Source organism: Gossypium arboreum, chromosome 4 (genome assembly GCF_025698485.1).
Source record: "Gossypium arboreum isolate Shixiya-1 chromosome 4, ASM2569848v2, whole genome shotgun sequence".
NCBI lineage: Eukaryota > Viridiplantae > Streptophyta > Magnoliopsida > Malvales > Malvaceae > Gossypium > Gossypium arboreum.
This window is the reverse complement of record NC_069073.1, coordinates 84,890,074-84,915,675: the sequence shown is the minus strand read 5'-3', so window position 1 is coordinate 84,915,675 and position 25,602 is coordinate 84,890,074. Positions and strand designations below refer to the sequence as shown.

The 25,602-nt window shown below is 36.8% G+C and overlaps 1 non-coding gene across 1 annotated transcript; it reads left to right on the top strand.

Annotated features, from left to right (window-relative positions):
• The first annotated feature begins 17,696 nt into the window (after positions 1 to 17,696).
• LOC128292326 (small nucleolar RNA R71) lies at positions 17,697 to 17,802 on the top strand. The gene has a single exon (XR_008282310.1). It is a non-coding gene; the product is annotated as a small nucleolar RNA R71 (small nucleolar RNA).
• The last annotated feature ends 7,800 nt before the right edge of the window (positions 17,803 to 25,602 follow it).

Below are 25,602 nucleotides of genomic sequence, written 5' to 3'. Positions count from 1 at the left end.
CAAACAATACTGGTGCACCCTAAGGTGAGAAACTTGGTCGAGCGAAACCTCTATCCGTCAATTCTTGCAACTGAGCTTTCAACTCTTTTAACTCGATTGGTGCCATACGGTACGGAGCTATCGAAATCGGCGTAGTCCCAGGTACAAGCTCAATACCAAACTCTACCTCCCAGACAGGTGGTAAACCCGGTAATTCTTCGGGAAAAACGTCCGGGTATTCACAAACCACCGGCACAGATTCGGGTTTCTTTTCTAACTCTTTGTCATCAAGTACATATGCAAGGTATGCTTCGCACCCCTTTCTTACATATTTCTGAGCCAACATTGATGATATTACAGCTGGCAACCCCTTTAAGTCCATAGACTAAACTCGGATTATCTCGTTATTTGCGCACCTTAAATCAATGGTTTTTCTTTTGCAACTCACCACTGCGTCATATACGGTCAACCAGTCCATACCAAGAATAACATCAAATTCACCAAATGGTAAAAGCATCAAATCGGCCGAAAAACAGGATTCTCGGATCATTAGAGGGCATCTCTTACACACTTTGTCAACAAGTGCATATTGACCCAAGGGATTTGACACTCGAATTACGAACTCAGTAGACTCAACAGGTAGAGTCTTACTGGATGCTAAGGTTTCACATACATATGAATGAGTAGAGCCAGGGTCAATCAATGCAATCACAGTAGTATCAAAGAGAGTGAAAGTACCAGTGATAACATCAGGGGAGGATGCCTCCTCTCTTGCGCGAATGGCATATGCTCTAGCAGGAGTACGGGTCTCGGATCGAACAACAGTATCAGAGGCCCCTCTATGACTTCCACCCCTACCTTCTAAAATTCTCGGTGGTCTACCTCTAGCTGTCATTCCACTAAGTCTTGCACCTTGCATCCTATTCTTCTCATCAAGCTCCGTGCAATCTCTAATGAAGTGGTCCTTCGAACCGCACCGTAATGTGCCCTCGTTAGTAGTCTTACCCCAACATTCACCTATGTGTCTTCTTCCACATTGGGGCATTCAGTTTTCTCTTGACGGTTATATCCTACACTAGCTACCAAGTAGCTCGAGTCCGTCGATGGTCGTGTTTCTAATGGAAATTCCCGATCGTCCTCGATTTATTAGTGTCCTCCCCGAACTTCTTTACACCGAGAACGGAGCTTTACCCGTCGATCTTTTACGATAGTCTCTAGCTTCAAACTCACCTTCTTCTTCTTTCTTAAGTTCTTCCGCCTTGCAGCTCGTTCTACTAGTGTTACGAATTCTTTTATCTCCAAAATACCCACTAGTAGCTTTAAATCTTCATTCAATCCTTCTTCAAATCTCTTGCACATAGCAGCCTCATCAGCCACACACTCCCGGGCATATCGACTGAGTCTTACGAACTCATGTTCAGATTCAGAATCGTCTTACGGCCTTGCTTGAGTTCCAAGAATTCCTTACGCTTTTGATCGATGAACCGTTGACTAATATATTTCTTTCAAATTCTGCTTTGAAAGAAATCCCAAGTAACTCGTTCGTTTGGGACTATGGAAATCAAAGTCCTCCACCAATAGTAAGTCGAGTCTCGCAACAAGGATATAGCGCACTTTAGACATTCATCGGTGTGCATGATAGTTTATCAAACACCGAATGGTGTTATCAAGCGTAACTCGGCCCTTTCGGCATCATCAAGAATTATGGCCTTGAACTCCTCAGCCTCGCTCTTCCTAATCAAGTCTACAGGTGGCTTACTCAAATTCACAGATCAAGAATCGATGGCATTACGGGCTCTTGGGGTGGATTATTCAAATTCGGAATTGTTGGACAGCCGGATTGGTTCGGGCATATTGCACGACCCACTCATTCATCATGGTAAAGAAGGCTTGTTTAGCCCCTCACCTTGATTATTCGCAGATGATCGAGGTTCAACAGCGGCGTCCCTTGTGCAGGAGCAGCCGCTACACTTTCAACGTCATCCGCCAAGGTTCTCTCTACATCGGGATCCATTTACTAATCAAAACAAAAATTTTAACCGTCAGAAGTCATCACACATTTAAACATTAACATTAAGGCATGTATAGTTGGACTCATACGTGCTATGGTAGTCCTAGAACAGACTAAACCATAGCTCTGATACCAATTAAATTGTAACACCTTGTACCCGAGACCGTCGCCGAGGTCGGACACGAGGGGTTAACAGACTTCGTTCACTTAATTTCACCGTTCATAGAAAAAAAATTTCCAGACAGCTGGCTAACTGTGTCACTGTCACCTTAAAAATCATATCTTGAGTTCTACAACTCAAAAATCAGTTTCGTGATTTTTCCCTAAAACTAGACTCATATATCCATCTACAAATTTTTTCTAGAATTTTTGGTCGGGCCAATTAGTACAGTTTATTAGTTAAAGTTTCCTCTGCTCCAGGGCGCGACTACACTGACCTTCCTGCATTACGACCTGGATATCTCCCTGTACAGGGCTTCAATACTGATGCCGTTTGTTTCTATAGAAACTAGACTCAAAAAGAAATCTATAAATATATGGCATGACTTCTAAATGTCTCGGGTTAATTTATAATGAATTTTCAAAGTCGGAATAGGGAATCCAGAAACTGTTCTGGCCCTGTTTCACAAAAACCCAAATATCTCTTAACATACAACTCATATGACCGTTTCGTTTCATCCATATGAAAATAGATTCATCAAGGTTCATTTACATAATTTATTCACTATTTAATTCGATTCCTACTATTTTTAGTGATTTTTCACATCCACATCGCTGCTGCTGTCAGCATATGCCTTTAAGGTAGACTTTACCTATTTCATAGTTTCCATGATTCAATTAGCCCTTTTTGCATACATAACACAAGGTATAATCATGATTAACCATTCCAATGGCTAATCGTTTCCAACATTTCCATACCTCTTACTGATCAACATACAAACGATTATAGTGCTATGCTAAAAACGTATATAAGCCATTTTCGCATGGCTATCCAAAGTTTTACATACCAAAGTTCAAACAAACATAATAGCCTATACATGCCGAAATGTTCTCTTAGACCATCTAAGAAGAAGATACCAAAAAGTTGCTAGTTGGTGTGATGACTTCGATGACGGTCCCGAATGTAACACCCCGAACCCGAGACCATCGCCGGTGTCAGACACGAGGGGTTAACAAGCCAAGTTCACATGTTTTGCCCACCAATTTGGCATTTCCAGTCAGGCTGGAAGACTGCGTCACCGTCGCCTTAAAATCATATCTCGAGTTTCAAAACTCGGAAACTGGTTTCGTAAATTTTCCTGAATTTAGACTCATATATCCATCCATGGATTTATTTCTAGAATTTTGGTCGGGCCAATTGGTACAGTTTATTAGTTAAAGTCACCCATGTTACAGGGATCGACTGCTCTGACCTTCTCGCGGTATAACTTGAATATCTCTCTGTACAGGGATTTAATTCTGGTGCCGTTTGTTTCTAATGAAACTAGACTCAAAATGGAATCTGTACATATAAGGTATGTCTCCTAATTCTTTCTGGATAATTTACAGTTAATTTTTAAAGTTGCGACAGGGGACCCAGAAACCATTCTGGCCCTGTTTCACAATAGCTTCAATATCTCTTAACATGTAACTCCTATGATCATTTCGCTTCTTCCATATGAAAATAGACTCATTAAGGTTCATTTACATAGCTTATTCACTATTTAATACCATTCCTACAATTTTTGGTGATTTTTCACATTCACGTCACTGCAGCTGGCAGCATCTGTTTTAAGGTAGGTCTTATCTATTTTTGTAGTCTCCATCAACCAACTAGTCTTGCCATACATAGGTTCACATATGATCATTTTAACCATACCAATGGCTGATCATGTGACCAACACTCCCATTTCCGATCCATAATCACATCATGACACCATATATATACATTCAAACCACAAATAGTCTAAGTTCATGCTTCCTTTTACGAGCCATTTTCGCATGGCCGTATACATATACATCGCCACATTTTTAAACCAACAAGGGTAGTCCTATACATGCCATTTCAAAGTTCAACCAAAATTTATACCAAAATAGAGGCGTGGATAGTGTGGATGACTTCGACTTTATTGATCCCGAATCCGTTTGCTATCGAAATAAATCTATAAAACAAAGAGCCAAAGCAACGGGTAAGCATTTTTATGCTTAGTAAGTCTCAAGGAATATAATCAGCTTTAATTAAAGCAATACATTCACATAACCAAATGCATCATTTCATTAATGCACATCCACATAATCGTATTTACTTCACCATCCCAACACTTATGTTCATACACAAATAACGGCTTCATTAAGGCCGATAACTCGCTCCATCATAGGAGCGGATATTCATACGCTTACTCCTAGCGCAAAGCACACACCGCACTTACCTTGTCATTGGGAAATTTCACAAGTGCATTAGCTGAAATTTTCCAGCAAGCTTATAATTTTCAAATCACATACCTTCGGAGTTTAACCGGACGTCGCTACTCGTTCAATCGCCTTCGGGACATAGCCCGGTTATGGTAACCCGCACCAAGGCCTACGGGACTTAACCCGGATATCACGATTTGGACAAATGCCTTCGGGTCTTAGCCCGGATTTAACAACTTGCACGAATGCCTTCGGGTCTTAGCCCGGATATAGCTACTAGCACAATTGCCTTCGGGTCTTAACCCGGATATAATTTTCAGCATAATTGTCTTCGGGGCTTAGCCCGGATATCATTCAATTTCTCATGCACACATACATCAATAATCATTGGGCATACATATTTCATTTTCCTTACTAAGGCTCAAACACAATTATAATCATTAGCATATTCGCCTTCGGGACTTAGCCCGGGTGGAATTCAAATACTCATACACACATAATCAATAATCATACACATCCATATTTCATCTCACATAATTCAAGTAAGGTCACTTCTTGAGGACTTACCTCGGATGTTGTCGAACGGCTTTTACGGCTATTCGATCACTTTTTCCTTCCCCTTGTCCAATTGTGGACCTCTTAGCTCTTGAGCTAATTCAAACAAATTCAATTTATTAAAACCTCATTGTGCTAGCTTATGGCCGAATATGACAAGGAATTTAAATGGTCATATGGCCACTCTTTAGCTTGAATACACAATGGTCATGCACATTTTATACTACATCAAGCAATTCAATACAATTTATTTGAGCATCAAGGAAATGCTAAGGCCTTCAATAGGCTACCCAAGGCGAATATTCATGTACATGTTGAGGCCAATTATGCACTTAATACCTCACAAAAACAGCATGCATTTTACTAGTTAATGCTTTGCATATTGTGGCTCAAAACTTATAATATAGCATCAAGCACTTATATGTGTGCTAGGCCGATTTGTGCTTGCAATTTCACAATTATTCTTCAACATCTTCTTCTTTAAACAAACTTATTCATCACTTCCTTCATAACCAAAACATCATGTGCAAACATATATATACATATATGAGCATGGCAATTTCAAGGTGTCCATAGCCATCCAAAACACAAATTTCAACTAACATGCAAGAAGCATGAACCATGCTCATGAATGCATCATGGCGAATATGACAATCATGCTCCTTTTCAACTTCAATCATGATAAAACAAAAGAAAGCTCAAAATCTTACTCAAGAGTAGACAATCCATCATTGCATGCATCATCATCAAGCTTCACACTTAGCATGCAATGGCTTTATCACCATAACAACTTTGGCCAAATACCATTTCCATGGCTTAACAAAGATTTGAGCCATGGCTAACATGCACATCAAGTTAGCAACCAAAACATGCATGAAACTCCTAACACAACCTCATACATACCTTAATCTTGATGCAAACTTAGCCAAATCTCCTTCTAGATCTCTTCCAAACCAAGCATGAAGCAAAAATCCTCCTTCTTCCTTAGTTTTGGCTCAAAGAAAGGATGAACAAAATTTTTTCTTTCCTTCTCTATAACTCACGGCAATGGGGGGATTACCACACTCACACACATTTTTTTTTCATTTTTTATCACCCATACACCTTTGTTTATTATTTCACCCTAATGCACCAACAAAACATGTTTCATGACATGTTTAGCCCATCCTCCTTGTCATGGCCGGCCACCACCTATAAAGGGGAATTTGACATGCAAGTCCATTATTTTGCATGCATGCTTTAATTAGTCATCACACATTTCCTATCATACTTTCAAAGTTCATTACTAAGTCCTTTCTTGTGGAATTCACCCTTATAACACTAAATCAATCATCATAAAATGTCATACATGAGCACACACATATTATAGGCATCAAAATAAATTTTTAATTATTTTTATGCCTCGATTTTGTGGTCCCGAGACCACCTTCCGACTAGGGTCAATTTTGGGCTGTCACACCGAATACGCAAAAAGTTGAGTCCAAGAAACCTAAACTAGGTGACAAGCAAACACCGAATGAGTATATAACTCAGTAAGTCATAAGCAATGCACTACCAACCATTAATAACATTATCACAAGAGGAAACAAAATGGAACGAGGCTAATTACTCCATTCAAACCGAACTATACCATAGTTCCTTAGACCTTCGATTCAATCTCATACCAAGTTACACATTCACATTCCATATACTAATCAATAGGATATTTGAGGCATTTTATACACCATTTTGTTTTCGTTACAATCATACAACTACATGACCTTTCACTTATTCCACGATAATTCTTATGTACGTGACTTCAATTAAAATTGTCACATAGGTTCAAACTTACCAAGCTCAACTCCAAATATAAACATAGCGCCTATTAGCCATGAACTCAAGGTACTTACTGCACTACTGTCCGTGGTCAACTCAATAATGCCGCACACTCAAGGTCAATAGTGATTCAAAAGCATATAGTGAGTCCGCACACTCAAGCTATATAATCAACTCGCACACTTAGTGCTATATGATCAAACTCGCACACTTAGTGCTGTACAAATTTTAAACCCGCACACTTAGTGCCATTCTCATGATCACAAATGTTTATACCTGCACACTTAGTGCCGAAATCAACAACTCAATACATCTCACCTCTTTTCTTTTCATTCAATACTTTCATCACCACATACATACATGTATGTAAATTTATCATTCCTTTCGGTACAATTACATAGACATTATGTCTATTTAAATCAATACAAAATATATGCTTAGTGACCTACCTTGTGTTGGGTAAAATAGTTCCAAGTCGGCTACTCGATGACCTTCGTCTTTCCCTTGCTTGATTCTCCTTCTTTAACTCCTTGAGCTTAATCAATAAATCAACTAGTTCAACCATCTTGCTAAACATTCATAATTCAATTACACATGCATATGTATGTTTGTATATTCGGCAACCATCCTCACTAATTACCCATTTAGTCGATTATACACATAATTAAAGGTAACATCACGAACGGGCATACTTATGTATATTTATACATATATATATACACTTCCAAATGGGCATCACAATTAGATTTAACACCACCTTCAAACTCAATGAGATGGTCGAATGTATGTATGTATATACAATGTCAACTATAACATCTTTTAAACACCTAATTTCATCTCATGAACACTTAATCAAATTTTCCTAATCTAGCATATATTTTCACATCTATTTGTATCATCATGTAAATTCACATATAACTACATTTCTTCAGTTCTACATCTTAATGCCCATTATAGCCACTCCCATGGTCTAAATCTAACAATCGACAACACCTACCTTTTCACTATGTTTGCCGAATACTCATTCTCTTCTTAGTCCTAAATTCGGCACTTCCAACAAATTAACTTAACAATTCCAACTTTCATGCTAACATCCCAAGCAACTTAACACATCCATATAACTAACATGTTAATAGCTTCAAGGTATCAACTAAAATTTTAAGCTTCTTTGTCAAATCCCAATTCTCCAACAACCCCAAATCCAACCATGGGATAGATAGAATTCAAACTAACAACTAAAACATGCATGAATCTCATGGACAACATCAAACATACCTTGGTCTAGCAACTACCATGGCTGATTTTCTCAAGCTCTTCCCCCTTCTTCTTAGGACATTCTACCAAGCAAAGAAATGAAAGGATGGACACTTTTTTTTCTTTTCTTTTTTCATCCTATTCCTTTTCATTATTTAATTCTTTCTAACATAACCACTAACTAAACATGTTTGCAACATGTTTCCACTCATAGCATGGCCGCCATCATGCTTAACTTTTGGGTAAATTGACATGCAAACCCATCATTTTCACATTATGCATTAATAGCCCACTTTACAATTGCCTAGCACATTTCTAGATTTTCTCACATAAGTCCTATTTGATAAAATTCACTTACAATTAACAAAATCCAAACGTGAAATTTTCACACATGTATATGTACATATATTGAGCATAAACTATAACGGTCAATTATTTTTATGTCTCGGTTTAGTGGTCCCGAAACCACTTTCCGACTAGGGTCAATTTAGGGCTGTCACATATAATATCACATTTAGCTTATTCATTAGTCAGATTATTCAATTTGATCCAAAAATCACATTATGGAAAAATTACATTTTTGCCCCTAAAGTTTCAGGTATTTACACTTTTGTCCCTAGGCTCGTAAAATGATTTTCATTGAATTTATTTGTTCTTTAAGTTTAAAAAAATCATTTTCATAACTATATCAGCCCAAAATTTCCAGTAAATCACACTTTTATGACAAATTTTATAACTTTTACAAATTAGTCCTTTTTAGCATTTTCATCGAAAACTACTTAGCAAAAGTCGTTTAACACATAACAGACATTCATATTCCTTCCTTAAACATAAAAATACACACATGTAGCACATGGGTAAATTTTTAAACATCAACCCTAGCTCAAATAAATGGTAGAAATAGATAGATCTTGTTATGGGGATTGTAAAATCGTAAAAATTATTAAAAACGGGGCTAGAACGGGCTTATAATCGAGCTTGGAAGCTTGAAAAACCCTAGACATGGTTTCTCCATGCAAGTTTTGGCCATAGTTTGAAGATGGACAAAAATTGGATTTTAATTTTGTTTTAAATTCATTTTAATTACTAAATGACGAAAATGTCCCTAACTTAAAAATATACTATTTTACCTATTTCATGTCCATTTTTGTCCAAAAAATTAACCAATGAACTAATTACCATATAGGGACCTCCAATTTAAAATTTCATAACAATTGGACTCCTCTAGCATGTAGAACTCAACTTTTGCACTTTTTACGATTTAGTCCTTTTGACTGAATTGAGTGCCCAAACGTTAAAATTTTCAAATAAAATTTTCAAAAAATCATTTCGTGAAATTGTAGACCATAAAAATATAATAAAAATAAATTTTCTTACGTCGAATTTGTGGTCTCAAAACCACTATTCCGACTAGGCCCAAAATCGGGCTGTTACAACTCTCCCCCCTTTAAGGATTTTCGTCCCTGAAAATTTGACCAGAAGAAGTTGCTTTCAACTCTTATGAATTACTTTTACAAATTTCTCAGAATCACAAATCATATCAACCACAATCCAGATAATATCTTCCTTTTTAGAGATAAAATAATCTTGATACGAAGTCTATAGCAATTCTACTTCTTAATCACTCTCGTACCATCATTGACTGTATTAGTCTTGAGTATACTTGGTTATTGACTTTTATTTGTTAGCAAATCGGCATCTAAATACGGATCCAAAATATCATGTAACGTACGCAATCACTAACGTATCCACTTTACATAACTGCACATCTTATTACTTTTGGAATAAACAAACGTGTTACTACTGAGTCTCGTATAAAAACTTCTGCATAAGCTTCGGGTTCATCTGTTCGCAACTTTCTTTCTCAGGATAATAATAATAACAGGAATCAGGTCTGACCTAAAATCTGACATAAGGAGTGATCTCATTCTAAACTCATTTAGATTACCCCACGCTGTCATTATTTCTGAGCTTCTCAGTCTCACAAAGAAAACCTCGCTTTAGCATTTAATATAGTTATAATTAGACCATCATCAAATAAGATCAATCAAGTAACCCGTACTCACAAAAATAAACAAATATTTTCCATCCAGGTATCTGTAACTATAACTGCTTTCTCCATGATTAATTGATAACTACTCAAAATCTTTCAATATCTCAAATCATTTCCACTATCTTAAACTTAGATCTTTCTATGCTATTCGATACATTATCAGGGAACATGTGACAATCTTCGTCGAATAAACAATGTTATCAAATTCTCAATACCGACATAATAGTGATCGTCTCTAAATCACTAGTCGAATCGTTCTTTTTAATGTGACATTAACTGTCTGAAAAACGAAACCATCACTTTACATTCTAGTAATAAAACACATAACAATCTATTCGATAGTGCATCACTGAAATTCATAAATTCATTACTCAATTCAAACTAAACTCGAAACTAGAGCTTCGGTTAATAATACCTTCAACTGTTTCAACTTTGGCAACATGCAACAGACCATTCAAATTTTTACATGCTATAACTTTATCAAGCTGAACAGCTTTAATCATGATAATATTACTCGATTAGGACAATCCAATAGGCATATCTCTGCATCATACTTTCAAGAATACCATTTCTTCATTCAGACTATCCATTTACATACTAGTGAATACACAAAATTTATTACCATACTTGAAGATACTTTAAATACACGTACTTAATTCATATTTCCATTGACTAGTACACTTTGACAAAACAACTGAGTTGATTTCAACTGTCAAATAATAACAAATCAAAATACTCTTTTCTTCATGCTGATAAAGAAACTCATACACACAGTCTTTCAAATTTCTCTTAACATGTTAATGGAAAATCTTGCAACCATATTGACTCAAGGAAACAGAATATCTAATTTAACTCATTAACTTTAGTCAGGCTTACCTGAGGGAAGAGATCCATCATATAATTTTGAACTTGTGCTCTCATTATTTATACCTTTGCCAAAGACAATTCCTTCCACAAAAAACAGAGAAATCCAAACACCAAAATCACCTCATTTCTATTGTCAAATCTAGGAATATAATCATAATAAACATAGTCATCACAAACTAAATAACATACTTCAAAGATGAGCCATGTCTGATAATTTACACAATAAAAACTATAAGAAAACCCAAATATGATATCATAACAGAAATCCAAAAACATAATGGATAAGGAAATAATTATAAAGATTAGGATGATACCCCATAAAAAAAAGAAGAAAAACATTGTTTATCAGCTCTGGACGTCCTTTGTAACAGAGATAATATATTTTCCATATACACACGTAAAACAAAGCATCATCCAGTAGAAACAGAAAAATAACCTCATATAAATTTTTACCATCGTCATTTCCCCAACATAATAGAATAAAATCCCAGAGGGATAAGAAAATGTCGATTGTAATTCAAACAGACTTACAGTGCTTTCATTTGACATTATAGTTAGTCAACATACTCATACAATAAGATTTTCATTGGAAAGAAAACTCTTGAGGATAATTGAATATATGGAACACCCAGAAAAGTCATCATAATTTACTCAATCACAACTATTACACACAAACATCCTTACAACTGAATTTTCATTTCTCTAACTAATTCTATTATTATGAACCCCATAGTATTGCATTTATTAACGAAAACCAATTCAGAAGGAATTTCAGCAACATATCTTTAGACTTTATACCCAATTGAATCGAATAGCCAAGGCAAATTTTCTTCTTTATCCATGACCTTACATGATGTGTAGAATCTTTAAAACATTCCAATATTTCTTCCAAAATTGTATTCACTTTCCAAACTATTCTAATCTCTATATGCATTACCAATTATTTCACCACTAACTCTTTAGTTTCATACTTGTGAACTTATTCAATATAATTCTCATGAATATTCGTCATAGAGCAACACTGGTAAGGGGGTGAGATCGTAAAGCCTCTAACTTGACTCTCATAAATACACACATATGACTTTGCATTCATCATTAACATAACATCATCCTAATCATATATTTCACCTTAGGAAAATTAACATACGTATTTATGTTACACAAACTTACTCGTTGCAGTTATTCAAACAAGTGTACATAAATACACATTTCGTCAATTTTTGAGTAACTTTACTTATTATATTCACGTAATCAAACAAGTCAGGCACATGGCATCATATGAATGCCAAACAAACATGGATGAGCTGACCATAACATAAACTTTTATCTCGTACATCATCGCATACACATCATAAACCTTTATTCATACCTTTATAAGCCTCAATTCATTATAAGTGTACTTTACTCACTTTAGTATCAATATCAACATAGTCAGATGTAGCTCGATTGTAAAGTATCTTTGTCTAAGCGAGATAGATCTCATCCGCATCAGGAGACATCACACTATCACAGATTATTTCGCATGTATAGATAGACTCTCACATTATGCTAGGTTAGTCTGAGAATCGACTAAACCATAGCTCTAATACCACTAAATGTGACTCCCCTTACTGGAGTTCGAGGCCAGGACAAGGTATGAGACATTACCAGACTTAAACGTACACAACTATGTAAAATCGAGTCATAAAAAAATTTGTTCAAATTAAAAACATTTATTCATATTCATAATGTTCCTTATACGAGCTTATGAGGCCCAAAACATACATCGGGGTGGTTCAGGACTAAACCGAGAATTTACGAACTTTTTATAACACTTAGAAAATTTTTTAGTTTTGAAGAGTCATACGCCCATGTAGGTAGGCCGTATGGTCACACTCACCGTGTGGCTCGAACACGCCTATGTCCTCAGCCCGTGTAACTATCTATTTATGACGTCAGTAATATTTTAAGGTCACACGGACAAGACACACCCTCGTGTGCTAGGTTGTGTCTTCTACACGACTGAGACACACGGCCGTGTCTCTGTCCGTGTGGCCAACACTTAGGCTATTTTCCAAGCCTTGGTCAACCTTAATCCCCCACACACTTATACAACATCAAATGCATAGAACATGGTATCCAATTAAAGATTAAACAACCTCAATTAAGTTACAAACATAACATTTGCATATCATCGTACTTGTGTTTCTCATACTCATTTGGCCTTGTCTATTATAATACCACTTATACTTTTATACCATGGTTATCATCATATTGAATAACTTCAACTTCATTATAGCAAACAAGTATAACCACATCAAACAGAATCTCGGTACATATAAGCACATGGTCACATTTCAAGGTGCTAGTACATTGCACATGGATAGATAGGTTTACAAACCCATAACTAATATAAGCCACACCTCATGGCTATATACACTTGAATCATTATAAGCCAATACATTTGGCCAAACCATTAAACACATAACACAAAGGATTAAGTCTCTATACATGCCACTCACTTGAAAACACTTAAGGTTTATCGATACCCCAAAATTGATAATTTGATAGTGTGATCCTCCCTCCGACGATCTCCAACCCCGAGCTAACCTGGCAACACTAAAGAAATCAAAAGGAGGGGGTAAGCTATATAGCTTAGTAAGTCCGTATGAAAATAATAAACAATTTATTAACATGCTTCTACCAATTCTCTCATCATGATCTCAAGGTAAAACAATCATAATTGCACTTTTTTACTTATGTACATGTCAAGTAGTTTACTCGCATCATAGTCACTAAATCATTAATATCTTGAGCTATAGAATTATAAATTAAGATATGTTAAAATAATTTGAAACTAGACTCATATATCTTTCTACTATAAAATTTTTAGAATTTATGGATTATCCAATAAGTACAGTTTATTCTTCAAAGTTACCCCTATTCTGCTATTTGACAGCTTTGACCTTTTTTTACTAAAAATTAATTATCTTTTAGTACGGGATTTGGATGATGTTTCCATCTATTTCTCTTGAAAATAGACTCATTAATAATTTTAGTCATACAAATTCTAATCGATAATTATTTTCGTACAATTTTTAATGATTTTCCAAAGTTAAGACAGGAGAGCCCAAAATCACTCCAACCCTGTCTCACAAAATTTCAATATCTCATAATATGAAATTGTTTTCTTACACTGTTTCCTCTATGTGAAACTAGACTCTATAAGATTTAATTTCATATTTTATTCAACCTCCAACTCAATTTCAATAATTTTTGAGGGATTTTCAAAATCGGACTGCTGCTGCTGTCCAAAACTATTTTAGTGTAAAGTGATGATACTAAGTTTATAACACCTTTACAAATCATTTCCATCATCATGGTAAAAATACATTTTTTATACATCACAAGCCTATAACCGTAATCACAAGGTCATCACAATTTCAATCTCATAAGCATGACTTACTTATTTGCATCCTCACCAAAGGTGTATCATAAACCGAAATCATTTCTCATGAGTTTTGTGTACATACCTGTACCACTTTGTATCGTAATCATATATTATCACAACTTTGATATAATTTTTGAATTACCCGTTGAACCACTTGAAATATTAAAGGATACTAGGAAATCTCATACACATGAAAAGATGCGAATCTCATGTCCAACACGTGGTATTTCATGGGATCTCACATTGATGCCAATAGCCCAGCTATGGTCTTACACGAAGTCTCATAAGGGTGCTGATGCCATGTCCTAACATGGTCTTATACGGGACCTCATATCGATGCCAATGCCATATCCCAGCTATGGTCTTACATGGGATCTCATACTGATGCCGATGTCATATCCCAAATATGGTCTTACACAGGATCTCATTTCGATGTCGATGCTATATCCCAGATATGGTCTTATACGGGATCTCAACACTCACATGTCATGCTATTCGTATCTTAGCTATTCTTAGGGTTCAACCGGGATTTCTGAGACACCAATTTTTGTTGAGTTGTCATTGAGACATCATGAATAAATTTCATAAATACAACTACATATACATATACATTTCATGCAATATTTAAGCATTAAACATATAATAATAACATGTTGCATTATTTTCATACAAACTTACCTCGATACTAAAAATGACGAAAAGAGACCTGACCGTCAAATACTCGTTTTCCCCTAGTTCTAGGTCTAAATCTCATTTTCCTTGATCTATAATATAACATTTAGCTTATTTATTAGTCATGTTATTCAATTTAATCCAAAAATCACATTATGGCCAAGTTACGTTTCTGCCCCTAAAGTTTCATGTATTTACACTTTTTCCCCTAGGCTCATAAAATGATTTTCATTCAATTTCTTTATTCTTTAAGCCTATCCAAATAATTTACATAACTATAGCAGACCAAAGTTTCCACTAAATCACACTTTTATGATAAATTTTATAACTTTTACAAATTAGTCCTTTTTAGTGTTTTCACCGAAAACTACTTAGCAAAAGTCGTTTAACACACAACAAACATTCATATTCCTCCCTTAAAAATCAAAATACACGCATGCAGAAAATGGGTAAATTTTTAAGCATCAACCCTAGCTGAAATAAATGGTACAAATAGATAGATCTTATTACGGGGATTGGAAATATGTAAAAATCATTAAAAACGGGGCTAGAACGAATTGAAAGCTTGAAAAATCCTAGCCATGGTTTCTCCATGCAAGTTTTGGCCATAGCTTGAAGATGGAAAAAAATTCTCTTTTAATTTTGTTTTTAATTCATTTTAATTACTAAATGACCAAAATGCCCCTAACTTAAAAAAGTTCTATTTCCCTATTTCATGTCCATTTTTGTCAAAAAAATTAACCAATGGTGTAATTACCATATAAGGACCTCCAATTTAAAATTTCATAACAATTGGACACTTTTAGCATGTAGAACTCAACTTTTGCACTTTTTACGATTTAGTCCTTTTGACTAAATTCGGTGCCCAAACGTCAAAATTTTCAAATGAAATTATCACAAAATTATTTTGTGAAATCTTAGACCATAAAAATATAATAAAAATAAATTTTCTTACGTCAAATTTATGGTCTCAAAACCATTGTTTCAACTAGGCCAAAAATCGGGTTGTTACAATTCCTCTATCAGATCGGTAAATTTCATGGCCTTCAGAATGTTAAATGTTAAAGGTGACTCTCATTGTGAGTTCTCCTTTTTTCACATCTATCAACGTTCTTCCCGTGGCTAGAAAAGGTCTCCCTAGGATGATCAGAACTTCCTTATCTGCTTCAAAGTCTAACACAACAAAGTTAGCAGGAAAAATAAACTTATCAACTCTTACCAAAACATCTTCAATCTTTCCTTCAGGATATGCTAAAGATTGATCCACAAGTTGAACTGTCACAGTAATGGGTCTTACTTCACTTATTCCCAACAGTTTGAAAATAAATTTGGGCATCAAGATTATGCTTTTTTCGAGGTCATACAAAGCTTCATCGCAGTGAGATTCTCCAATGTTATAAGGTATCGTAAAGCTTCCAGGGTCTTTCAATTTCGGAGGAAGCTTATTCTGTAAGAACACACTGCACTCATTCGTCAAAGCAACAGTCTCATACTCACTAATTCCTTTCTTCTTGGACAAAATATCCTTCATAAACTTAACGTAGTTGGGCATTTTCTCTAAAGCCTCCACCAACGGGATGTTAATGTGCAGTTTCTTTAGAAAATACAAGAACATCTTGAATTGTACCTCATGGTTCTGCTTATGCTACTGAATTCTTTGAAGATATGAAACTTTAGACTGAAATGGATAACTTTTTTTAAGGAGGCAAATCTGTAAAAGAAGGTGTTAGCTTTTCAGAATTCACTAGTCTAGGATTTACCTCGACAGAATTTTTAGCATCCGAATTTTCTGGTGTAGGAACTTAAACTATTGGATGACTTTCCTCCTTTTTAGTAGGGTCACCTTCAATCATAACCTCCTTGGGTTCCAAAATCTTACCACTTCGTAATGCAACTACCTTGCAGTGTTCCTTACCAAAATTCCTTGGATTTTTCGTATCGCTCAACAAGGCTCCTTATGGTATACTACGAAGCTTAGTAGCTAACTGGGCCATCTAGTTCTCCATATTTTTTAGTGTTGCTACTTGACTTTGGATCAAAGCGTTATTTTTCACAATGTATGCCTTCAACAAGTCTTCTAAACTATTTGATGATTCATCTTGAGGAGGCTTTGGGGCTTGTTGACTAAACCCTTGAGATTGGTTGGGTCTACACTACATATAAGTGTTTGGGCCATTTCCTTGGTTGCACTAGGAAAAGTTTGGGTGATTACGCTACGAAGGATTGTAGAATTTGGACTATAGTCCTTGTCCACTTATGTTTTGATACCTATTCCTTACATAATACGCAAATTCGGGGTTTGAAGGGAAATTCTTAGAAGAATGACTATCCCCCCAGTATACATAGGAAATTGCATCATATTGACTTGGTGGTTGAGCTACAAAATTATTAGAATTATTAGTGGTAAATTTTTTAGGATAAAGGATATAAAGGATACCTTAGTAGAGAGTGAAGTGATAGCATCGACTTCATAAACTCTGACTACTCTTCTTCCTGAAATTGCTCGATTTGTCAGCCATTGGTAGTTATTGCTAGCAATCTTTTCGATGATCTCGTAAGCCTTCTTATAAGACTTAGACAAAATCGCGCCATTCGTAGAAGCATCTACCATCAATCTTGTATGTGTGTTGAGATCGTTATAAAATGTCTCTAATTGGATACAATAAGGAATCTCATAATGAGGACACTTACCCAGCCATTCCTTGAATCTTTCCCACGCCTTGTATAAGGACTTGTCATCCAATTATTGAAAATTAGTTATCTCATTTTGCAACTTCGTGTTCTTACTCAGTGGAAAATACTTTACCAAAAGCCTTTCTCCTAATTCTTGCTATGTAGATATTGAACTTGGTGGCAACGAATTTAGCCGTGCCCGTGCTCAATCTCACAATGAGTATGGAAACAACTTCAACCTTAATGCATTTTCAGTCACACCGGCTATCTTAAATGAATCACTAACCTCCATGAATAATCCTAGGTGAAGATGTAGATCTTCTGTGGGCATACCACTAGACTGGCCTACCATTTGGAGCATTTGAAACATCACTGGTTTCAATCCGAATTGGGGTGCCTCGATATCTAGCTTCCTAATTCCTAGATTTAACTTATTGAAGAGTGGCACAACGTATTGTCTGATGGCACGATCCTTATCATCAACAATAAGGATTCAGTTGTGCACATGGGTGCCTCCATTACCTTGTCAATAATTTTGATTACCAAGGTCCATCTCGACTTGTCTTTGAGCAAATCTCTCGCTTCTTTTATGTCTAAATGTCCACTCAATTTCAAAAACACCTAATAAATAAATCACAGATAAATAATAAATTACTAATGTTAGATATTATATAAAAGCCAAAAAATAAAGAAAATTTACAAAGAATGATTAAGGAAACTGTCTCTGGCAACGATGCCAAAAACTTATAACAGGATTTTTCTGCAAGTGTATATAGTCGTTCAAGTAATAAGTAAGTAAAATGAGTTTATCGTCTCCACAAGGACTATGTGTTAATCAATTATTTGTAAAATTATAAATTCACAATTTGGTATAAATATAAAATAATTTGAGTTATGATGATTTAACTAGATTAATTTAAGTAGATCCAAAATTGGTCCCTAATGCAATTTTAAACAAGTATGCAAAAAAATCTAAATGTATGAATGGATTTTAGCAACAGAAACAAAACTTCAACAATCAATAACATGTATACGATAGGATAATTTAATAGTGTTCAGAAAACATTCCATGGTAACTCGATCCTTCATGAGTTTAGAAACCAAATTAAGTCATTTCAGATCTTTTACTTTGTGAAACATGCATTTTATTGATCATATTAAACTAAGGGTTTCTTAGTATTTATGCGAGGTAACAGGGACAATTAAGTTTCAAACAGTTTTATCACATAAACCTAAAAACTATACAAGATAATAAAGATAACTAAAGATGATATGAACCTTTAATTTAGTTTGGTTTAATGATCTAAATTGAGCATTGCACTTTTCACTTATGTGTCTACTAGTCATAATCTGGTTAGGATCGCTCAGCTAATCTGAATGTATCCAATCATGTATGTGTGAAGTACATCTTGATTTTAATTGAAAATATGATCGACTGAGGCAGAAACATGTTAAAAATGAATCAAACAAATATTATTGAATTAACATAATTATCCTAGCTAAACAGAATTATGCTATCATTGTTGATTGCAAGATCAATGAACACTTAAAAAACATGTTTAAGTTAAACAACAAGGAGGAAAGAATAAACTGTAATGCCCCAATTTTTGGGTTTTCTGTGTTTCTGTGATTTTTAAAATTTGTGTGTGTTCTGGTTAGTTAATATATATATTTTAGTAGGTTAGTGGGCCTTTGGAAGGCCCAAACTTAAGTTAAATCCGTGGTAGTCTTCAGAATTTTAATTTTATGAGCAGGTGATGTAATTCGGGTTTGGGATTTTAAGAGTAAAGGGGTAAAAGATGACACAAAAAGGAGTGTGGTGTAGTGGCAAGGTGACGCCACTTAGGGGACAAGGAAGTGACGCCATAGAGGAAGCAAGGGGTCCAAGGTTCAAGTCTTGGCTCTTGCAATATATTTTGGTTTTTCTTTTCAATAAATCTAGAAGCAAGTAGGTGCACTTTAAAGTTTAATGTGTTGGATTTATGACACAAATGAGTTGATGGCTTAGTGGTGGTGGCGTGAGTTGGCATGTGAGAGGACTTTGGTTCAAATCCCTTGGCACGCAAAGGTTGATTATTTTGCTATGTTGGGAAGACAAGAGTTGGTGTTGGTTTTAAACTCTGGTGATGGAGGGAGCCCACATCGGGAAGCTAACATAAGAGTAGATCGAGAGCTGGCTTTAAATAAAGCAAACCATGAGGAGAGTAAGCATACCCTTCTTGGCTGATCCCTTTCGCTTTGTGACGTGTTCGTTTGGGTTGGGCGTCAGCTAAGAGTGTTTGGAGCGTGGATTAACTGCAGTGTCCTAACAGGTGTATATTTCTCATTACTCTAGCGGTAAGACGGCTATATCGGGTCGCGATGGGCTGAAATGGGCCATGTGGTCCCAATGGGTCCGTAGGCCCAAGTGGATAAGTTGTAGAATTACCGAAATACCTTTGTAGGGTAGAAATACCGAAATACCCCTATAGGGTAGAATTACCGAGATACCCTTGTGGGTAAAATTACCATTTTGCCTCTAGGGTTTTAAATGACTATTTTGCCCCTCGTGCGTAAATTATTAACTTGTGTGATGATTAGGTTAGTTGACGTGGATTTATGTTAGTTATCGTTAATTCGTAAGTCTAATGTGTTAGTGATCGATTGTAGGATTATCGCGTGGGAGATATCGTCATCAATCGTCATCAACCGTGTGTAAATGACACCTCCCTTAGATCGAATCAAGAAAAGCCGAAATACCAAACGTTGGTATTTTGTGAACTCATGAGTGTCGGCGCTCGTGAGACGATTGTTAATGAATATGGTGCATTTGGATGATTAGAGTGTAGAGTGTGCATTTTCGTGCACAACGATATTTTTGGGCTTAATGGGCCGAAAACGGGCCAATGGGCTAACAGGCCCACTTTTGTAATAAGACGAGGTAAGTACTTCTGATTACTTGGTAAACGTTAGAATGAGCATGAAACCTTAGCAATAGGTAATAATTACTGAAATACCCTTATGCATGCAAAATTACGATTTTACCCCTAGGGTTATTTTTTTCTGAAAAGCATGATGTTCTATTTTTGTATACGTATGCCATGACATATTATTTCTGTTGCGTGGGACATGGGTTTATATTGCTGGAGGAAGCGTTCTGGCAGCGTCGCTGCAATCTGGTGGCCTCGCTACATATATCTGTTCTGGTGACTTCATCACAATATTTGGTAGCCTCGCTGCAATCTGGTGGCTTCGCCATATATATATATATGTTCTAGTGGCCCAGCCACAATATCTGTATCTGGTGACTTCATCACAATATCTGGCCACTTCACTGCAAATTCTGTGGTGTGTAGCGGTTGGGTGGGTCGAGTAGTCTCCCCACATGGTGCAAGGCTAGTACGGGGGTGTTATGGATGGATCTGGGTTGGGATTTCTGCATTCATGATATATTTGTTTTGTATCTGCTATGAGCATATGGGTTTCACTCTGATTTCTGTACTGGGCCAAGGCCCAGATAAGTCTGACTCTGAGGTTTGATCTGTTTTGGGCTATGGTTGGGTTATGTTACACACTGAGTTTACCGAACTCACCCTTTGCAGGAAATCCCCAACCATAGTGGGCTTGGAGCTGTGAGGGATTCGGAGTGGCCACATCATCTGCAAAGTTGGTTTTTCTAAGTTAGTTTATTTTTTTTATTTTATATTCTGATTTAATTTTGCGTTTTAAGTTGTAATAAGGCTGCTATTTAAATTTCGTTTTCCGCTATGGTTTTATTTTCTAAATATATTTATACTATGTCGAAACTGCTAGTGTCAGGCTGCGCGGGTTTTCAAAATTAATGAACATTTTCCAAGACTCAACAAGTACAACAAATGGATAGCCTAAAGATTGATAAACCAGCTTTTCATTCAACCGCTGTTTTTACAAAGACTACCCCAATCACTTAAACCAACAAATGCATACTAAGTCGTAAGTCCATGTGACACGTCAAATCTGGAAATAACTTTTGGGCCAGGTTTGGGGTGTTACATAAACTCTAATTCAATTCAGTAGACTTTAATTCAATTTTGTAGACTTTCAAATCTTTCTAACTGAGGTGTTTCTCTGATCCGCCTGTTGCTTCTTCGCTAAGGGTTTCTCAAGGTGGCTGGCCAAGAGATGGTCTTCTTAAGGCTTTTGTTGGTTGAAGAATTGTAACACCCCAAACCGGGCCTGGATGCTATGGCTGGATCAGGAGATGTCACATGGTAATGTATTTCAAAATCGTAATTTTACTTAAAACAATTTCTGTTTAGAAACTTTTTTATTATTACCTATTAATTCTAAAATCGTGTTATTTATTCAGTTGAAATTTTTCAAAGCGTTTATTCAATACAAAAGCTTTTAAAACGGTTTGCATATTTGTGAGTATTTTGTTAAAATGTTTGCTTCTTTCGAAAACCTGGGTTATCTTAATACTAGCAGTTATAAACCATAACCAATAAAAATCCCAAACTAAAATAAAACTCGATAGAGGCCATATTTACAATGAAATACCCAAATAAAATTTTAAAATAATAAATAAGTAAGAAACAGTGTCAAAGGTGTCGTGTGGCCACCATAGGGTCCTCTGCTACATTGATCCGTTAGGTCTGGGGATTATCTATACAGATTAAACTAAAGGGATGAGTTTACGTAACTCAGTGTGTAATCCCTATATAAACAAAGAGAGAGTATGCACATGATCACAGTATGGGCCTAAGCCCTTTTAGTAATCGTATCGATTTCAGTTTGGCCATAGCCCATCTCAGTATAGAATCAGTCATGCAGTGGGGCCTTAGCCCATCAACATATCAGTAGCAGTAACAAGTATGCAATCACAAAATCCTACCCAGCCAGCCTCTACAGACCATCTCTTTCCAACCCTACACTCTATGTGTGGATATAATCAACCCACCCATCCCTACACTCCAAGAAGTATTGAGTGTGGCACTAGACAGTAGTTTGCAGCTGAGCTGCCAGTAAATTAGGCTTGAGGCCTTTCATCACACTTCCTCCGAACAAAATCAACCCCCAACCCAATGCAATGTAATATATAGTTATGACAAACTATAACATGGTAAAACTACATACAATATCAGTTCAGTGAAACATCATCATGCTCGATAACATGTATACATATAAATCAGTCATATAGCCATTTCATTCAACTAGGTGTCTAGGTAAGCTTACCGACCCTATAGTAGGTTCATAGTCGTGTTAGGCAACCCGTGCAACCTTGGCAACAAAGCAGTGAAAATGGGCTCACACGCCCATGTTGTCTGCCTGTGGGGGCCCACTCTCCTGTGTGGCCCACACAGCCCAAGTTGGCCTCCACACGGCCTGGCCCAGAATCCCACATGCCTGTATGACTCACTCGTGTGGGCTCACATGCCCGTGTGGCCCACACGGTCTAAATCAATCGAGCTCGTGTGTCGCACATAGCCTACCTAGCCATTACACGGTTGTGTCTGGTGCGCACGGCTTTGCCTCGTCGATTACATACCCGTGTTAGGGCACATGACCTACCACACGAGCGATCGCATGCCCATGTAGCATCGACAGTGAGGTTTTCGGCTTTGGTCAAAACTTTGTTTTCTGTGCAATCGAGAACACACCTGGTTTCGATTCGAAGCTAAAGCCACCACAAGCTCTCCAGAACCTATTATTGACCAATATTTCGCTCAATTAGTCACTTAAACGCTCAAATTAAACTTAACCCCAAAACCAAAAAGTCCTCTTCCAAGCGGAAAAGACCCTTACCTTACAAACTACGGATGGTTCCCTTCATAACTCACCACCAACACAGCCCCTCACAGCTGACTTTTGGCTGTCAACATAGTTAAACATAGGTTCCCTAATTAATAACTTAAAAACCAAAATTTTAAAGTATATTATCACTTACCGAACAAGTGTGACCCTATGTTGTGCAATATGATGAATTGAAAACAAAGTTGAAAAGGGAAAGGAAGGAAAAAAGTGGATTCAGCAAGAGGGAGGTAGAATTCGGAAGTAAATGAAAAAAATGGAGAGGGAAATGGTAGAGACTTTCTATAGGAGAGAAGAAAAATTAACTAGGTAACTCCCAAATCCCCTATTTTTCTCCTACTAAACCACATTTGTTTTAACTACTTTAGTATTCTAGTCGCTCTCAAACACCCACACGCCATTAGCAGCAAAAATAATACCCAAGTACAGACTGGAACACAAGACCTCCCTCACACCAACACTCCACTTAACCACCAGACCAGTAGGCCCATTCTGACATTATTTTACAAACAAAATTTTCTAAAGCCGAGGCTTGAACTTGGGGCCTCACACATACACCCAGAACACTTAAGCACTGAACTAGATACAAATTTGTCAAATAATAATAAAAACATAAACATGTATTTTTTGGTCGTTACAACTCTAGCCCTTAAAAAAATTTTGGCATCGAAATTTACCTGATCAGAACAAATGAGGATACTGCTGACGCATCGCATCCTCAGGCTCCCACGTATCCTCCTCAATGCTATGATTATGCCATAAAACCTTAACTAGAGGGATGGATTTCCTCCTTATAATCTTTACGTTGCGATCCAACATCTGACTAGGCTCTTCCTATAAGGTTAAGTCTGGCCTAACCTCAATCTCCTCAACCAGAATAACGTCTGTAGGATTAGAGCAGTAGCATCTCAACATAGAGACGTGAAATACGTCATGGATCTGATCCAACTCTAGAGGTAGCTCTAATTGATAGGCAATCGGTCCCACTTGTTTCAATATGCGATAGGGTCCAATAAACCTAGGGCTCAACTTGCCCTTACGACCAAATCTCAGTACCTTCTCCCATTGCGAGACCTTAAGAAATATAGAGTCTCCCACAAAATACTTGATCTCGCGTCGCTTCAAGTCCGCATAAGACTTTTGTCTATCGAATGCCACTTTCAATCGGTCTCGAATTAACTTTATCCTTAGTATCAGAAATTAGTTTAGGACCCAAAACTCTCTCGCCCAACTCAGTCTAGCATAAAGGAGTGTGACACTTATGACCATAAAGTGCCTCGTAAGGTGCCATCTGAATACTCGACTGGAAGCTATTATTATAGGCGAACTCAACTAGCGGCAGATAGTCCTCCCAACTACCTCAAAAATCAATCCCACAGCTCCTCAACATATCCTCCAGTATCTGAATCACCAAATCAGATTGACCATCTATCTGGGGATAGAAAGCAATATTGAAGTCTAACCTTGAACCTAGAGCCTCATGTAACTTTTTCCAAAACTGAGACGTGAAGCGAGAATCCCTATCAGAGATGATCAAAACTGGTACCCCATGCAATCTCACTATCTTAGATACATAGAGTTTAGCCAACTTCTGTAGCTAATAATCAATACGAACCGATATGAAATGGGAGGACTTGGTCAATTGATCCACGATAACTCGTACAGAATCCTTCTTAGTAGGTGTGAGGGGTAACCCACTAACGAAATCCATAGTCACTCTCTCCCACTTTTAAAGTGGAATCTTAACTGGCTGCAACAACCCCGAAGGTAACTGATGCTTAGCCTTAACCTACTGGCAAGTCAGACATTTACCCACAAAATTGGTAACCTCTCGTTTAAGTCCAGGCCACCAGTATAACTCACGCAAGTCTTGGTACATCTTATTTCTGCCAGCATGCATAGCATAGGGGCTACTATGTGCCTCTCTCAGTATCAACTACCTCAATTTAGTGTCTTTCGGTACACAGATTCTCCCACAGAATAGAGTACCCCTTCTCTATTCAGTCCAAAGTCCTTAGTAAGCCCACTCTCAACCTGTCGAAAACGAAGACCCAACAATTCATCTTTCAACTGCTTACCCTTAATCTGATCAATGCACGTAGGCTTAACCTGAAGCTTAGCTAGCAGACTTCC